This window comes from Canis lupus, chromosome 28 (genome assembly GCF_011100685.1).
Source record: "Canis lupus familiaris isolate Mischka breed German Shepherd chromosome 28, alternate assembly UU_Cfam_GSD_1.0, whole genome shotgun sequence".
In the NCBI taxonomy this organism is placed as follows: domain Eukaryota; kingdom Metazoa; phylum Chordata; class Mammalia; order Carnivora; family Canidae; genus Canis; species Canis lupus.
The window spans coordinates 4,184,379-4,189,000 of NC_049249.1; the positions used below are offsets into that span (position 1 = coordinate 4,184,379).

Genomic DNA, 4,622 nt, shown 5'->3' on the forward strand with positions numbered 1-4,622 from the left:
AACTTCCTCATATCCTTTCCTACCTTACTTCCATAGCATTTATCACTAGATAATATGTTATGGATTGACTTGTTTACTTTGATTATTTTCCTTTTTCTCAAAAGGATGTAACCTCCACGAGGGCAGGAAATTTTGTCTGTTTGTTCTTTATTGTACCTTCAACACCTAGAACAGTGCCCAGGACATAGTAAGACCTCAAAAACTATTCAAGTAACCAATTGAATTAAGTTATTTTTGTTTTAATGTTTAGTGAAAGCTACCCATTCTGTTTTTATTTTTCTACTAGTGACTCTTAAATTTGTATACAAATATTTAAATTTATATTTTTATATCAAGTCTAAATTTAATCAGTACTATATTTCCTCTATCAAGAAACAAAGACTATAGTATGCTCCTACTCTTCTCATATCCCTCTTGCAACTTCCCATATTGCAAGGATCTAGGATTTAAATTTCATTCATTCATTTATCCTCCTTTCATGTACCCAGAATCAACTGAACATCTACTAAGTTTCACACTTTTTTTAGTAATTGAAAACTACTTAAACCTTGTTCTATATCATGTCAGGAGTATGTGTGACATGGGTATACCCATTTATTAAAATTGCATGGCTAATATTTGTATATTCAATTGAGAAACTGAATATGCAAATATATAATGGCCAGACTGTATATAAAAATAGAGCTCTGACCTACCACCTGCAGCAGGCTGCCTAGGAAACCAGCCCTTTATCTCCAATAATTAGCCCAGAAAGCCAACTTGCTATGAGTCAGACTTGTAGGAAGCTGGATTGCTATCTCTAGTAACAATCTAGGAAGCTAAACAGTAACTTCAATAATAATTGACCCAAAATGGCAAAGCTTTGATTAATAATGGACAACTTCCCTAATTTTGGTTCCCACTTACAACTTAGGACCAATCAGAGGAAGCCAAATGTGCTCCCCCTAACCAATCACATAGGATGCCCTGCTTACTATTAGCCTGCTTACAGCTTTCCCAGGCCAACAGTGACCTGGGTGTACCTGAAGCTTTCTCTTTTTTCCACTACGAAGTTTTCTCACTCTCACTCCACTCACTCTTGGCCTTTGAGTCTCTGCCAACACATGAGTGATCATGGCTGACCGCCTTGCTAGAGCAAGTTCAGAATAAGTAACTGTCACTTTTCTCATCTGTGTGGTCTTTGTTTATTTCTATAAAATGTATGCACATTTTACCTATAAAAATAGTAATTGAATAGAGTGGGGGGGTTGATGGAGTTATAGATAATACAAGAATGACAAAAAGTTGGTAACTTGAAACTGGGTGATGGTACATGGAAGTTCATTGTACTATTCTGTTTACTTTGTATGTTTGCATTTTTCCATGATAAATGCCTACAAATTATTTAAATGTCACCACCACTGTTTCCCTTATTCCACATCTTTCCTTTGGATCCATTTTTTATTTTGCTGAAATTTATTCACTTGTCCAATCAAAAGGGATGTATCAAGTGTCTCTTATGTGTAGCTCTGCTCTAGGCACCGGGGATAATAAACAGAGTAGAGTAGTTCTCACTCTGGGAAGCTTGTGTTCTGGTGAGTGAGGCTGGTAATTAAACTGATAAATATAAACTATATCAGGAGATGATAAGAGCTGCTTTCATATCCCTATTAGTACAGAATCAGGAGGATGCAGAGTGGTGGCCACAGGGCTTCTCCATCAATAGGGGCTCAGGGACAGCTCTGAGTAGGGTGACTTCAAGCAGGAATCTGAAAGGAGTGAGGAGAATGTCACTTGGGAATAAGACATAAGGACATTCTGGGCCAGGCCCTGAGCCCACACTCAGACAGCAAAGGTCTCATGTGTCCCTAGTGCAGCCCTTAGACTGCTTGTTTTCATTCACAGCTGTGGGAGACAGTTCTTCATGCTCAGACTCACCCCCCTCTATATTGTCCCCCTCAAGCCATGTCCTGGGTTGCTCCCTCTTCTGCCTTGGTGTCTTCCTAAGGCTGACTTGGAGCATGGGGAGGCAGAGCTGCAGCAGGCTTTATACAGTGGTGCAGGAGCATGGACAATGTCCCAGCTGCATACCCCTGAGTGGATGGTTCTGAGAGCTTCTCAGGGACTCCTAGCAGCCCCTAGCTGCCACCAATGACATACCCCTCCACTAGCTTTTTCTCCTCTCTCTCAGTTCTGCTTCCTGGCATCACTTTCCAAATTGACTACCTGTCCCAAGTTCTGGTCTTGTGCCCTGCTTTTAGAGTCTGAAGTAGGAGGCTTGGTGGGCTCAAGGAGCCCCAAGGAGCACTGGGAACAGGGAGATTTGGGAGACACAGTTGGCCAGGAGGCAGAGACCAGCTTCTGTGGGCATTGAAGGCTGCAGTGAAGGTGATGGGTTTCCTTTAGACGGAGGAGGGTGAGGATCACAGAGGCTCATGAGTCAGGAGTAAAGAGCAACCTCTGCTTTCTTAGGATCACTGCATTAACAGTCGTTATCTGCCAGGGGCCAAGAGGGCAGGACACCAGTTAGGAGTAATTACAGTGGTCTAGTTGAAGACCAGCATGGCTGGGGACCCTGGGTGGGTTCTGAGGGTTTGCTGAAGGAGGATGGGGACAATAGCAAATCACAGTCACTTAGTTCCCAGGGCTTTGGATTGAGTACCTGGAAGGACAAGGTTGCCACCTACTGCAATGGGTAGGAAATCTGTGCAGGACTGGTGTGAGTCTTGGGGATGTGTCAGGAGTTTGTTCAACTTACCCTTGAGGTGCCTTTGAGAGAGTCAGAGTGATCTTCATGGGTGGCATTAGCATGTAGATGATGAAGCCACAGCTCTGTTGACATCACTGGGGAAGGAAAGAGAGAGAAGAGGACCAAGAACTGAGGATCCTGGGACATTCCAAAGTCCACCCATCAGGATGAGGGTGGAGCCAGCCAGGGGACTAGGGGCTGGGGCTGGAATGGCAGGTGAGATGAGACTCTAGAGTCTTCTGCATGGGCTGGGATCTCCCTATGGCCACCCTTGCAGCTTTGCTGGTCCCAGCCAGGGAGGAAGCACTTCCAGGAGGAAGTGACTCACTACATTGAGGGTGGCCAGCCACAGGATGGTCAAGTGGACCTGGATGGGATACATACAGATCCAGAGGGGAATGACTGGCACCCTCCTTGGCCTTTGCATCCCTGAAATGTCCCCACCTTTCCTTCCTAGGTCATTAACACTTAGGGGAGGAGGACAAGTAACCTCTTTATGGATTATCTTTGAGCAGATGTTACTTTTGTATAAGAAAAAAGCCAATGAATTTTATTTAAAAGTAAAGTTATGTTCCAAAGACTCTGTGGGTCTCACAGGCATGGTGGTAGGTTTAAGAGTGTCTCTGGGCCCTGCATGGGTCTAGGGGCATCACATCCAGCTGAGGGCACTGATTAGGTGTGACAAGACCTCTGGAGGGTGATCCCTGCCTCTGCCCATGAGGACATCACAGTGGCCTTTGTGCATAGGATTGGCGTAAGGCAGAGGCGGCATCATCATCCATCATTCTGTACATCTGCCATGACTGTTCAAAGAGGGTAGGTGCCTAGATCATCAGCTCATGGCTCCAGAGTCAGCTCAGAAGGAATGAGTATTCATGGGTAAGGTGAATTTATTCAGCACTCACTTGTCACCTAGTCACTGAGTCACATGTGCTGCCCACTGTTCTGGTTGCTGGGTATATAGTAGTTAACAAAGATGAGGTGACAGTGGGATCAGGGTGAGCAGGGTGGCAATGGCTGTGGATGTGATGAGCAGGGGCGAGCCCAGGGCCCAGAACCGAGCTAGCACAGCATGCTCCCCATTAGAAGTGTTCCCCCACAGCTGAGACCTGGGAGTGGCCAGGCCCTGGAGACCCCCTGCAGAAGCATCGAGGTCCAGGGCGGGGACTTGAGGACTAGAGAGGAAAGGGGCATCCCATGGCCAGGTGGGTGCCTTTCTCTAAGGCTCAGTCCTGCTCTCTGCTCCCCGTCCCTTCTTCACCAAATGACCACCCTCCCTCACCCTCACCATCCATACTAAGCTCCTCACCTTCAGGACACCTGTCACTGCGAGGGGAAGATAAGGACAGGTCACAGGCAATGGCTCCTCAGCAGGACAGGCCCCTCTGGAGCCATTTGAAAACACAGTTTTAAAGGTGTAGTAAAGTGAAAAACACAAACAAAGATCCACTGTTGTAGCCTTGAGCAGCTTTTCTGGGCCCTGGTAATGGGTAGTTTCTATGGTGATAGTTCTCTGGGGCCTTGGAACCCCAGGAGAGCACAACTAGCCCGGAGTTCTTCTTACAACGCCTCTATTAGCTGCCCTCTCAGGCCATGGCCTGAGGTTGAGAGACTTCTCTTATGGCTTCATTGTTGTGTTAGATTTGTCCATCTTTTCCAAGTCGTTTAGGAGGGATGAGTTACTTTTATAATTAAAAACCAATACTTTTATTAGAATGCAAAGTAAAGTTTGTAGTTCACTTTGAACAACGCTGGAAGCAGTTCTGGCTAAGTCTGGCTTGGGCGGCCTGCCCAAGTCTGAGTGTCCCTCTGGCCAGTGCTCAGCCCACTGCTTGAGCCTCTGGTTGTTGGGTTGGGCAGATGGTGAGCAGGGTTGTCAATTAATTTATCACAG

The 4,622-nt window shown here is 46.0% G+C and overlaps 1 long non-coding RNA gene across 1 annotated transcript; it reads right to left on the bottom strand.

Annotated features, from left to right (window-relative positions):
* Nucleotides 1–350: 350 nt before the first annotated feature.
* LOC102157023 lies at nt 351–4,248 on the bottom strand. The gene is made up of 3 exons (XR_005380403.1): nt 4,038–4,248; nt 2,738–2,823; nt 351–1,748 (listed from the first exon to the last, which is right to left on the bottom strand). It is a non-coding gene; the product is annotated as an uncharacterized LOC102157023 (long non-coding RNA).
* Nucleotides 4,249–4,622: the final 374 nt, after the last annotated feature.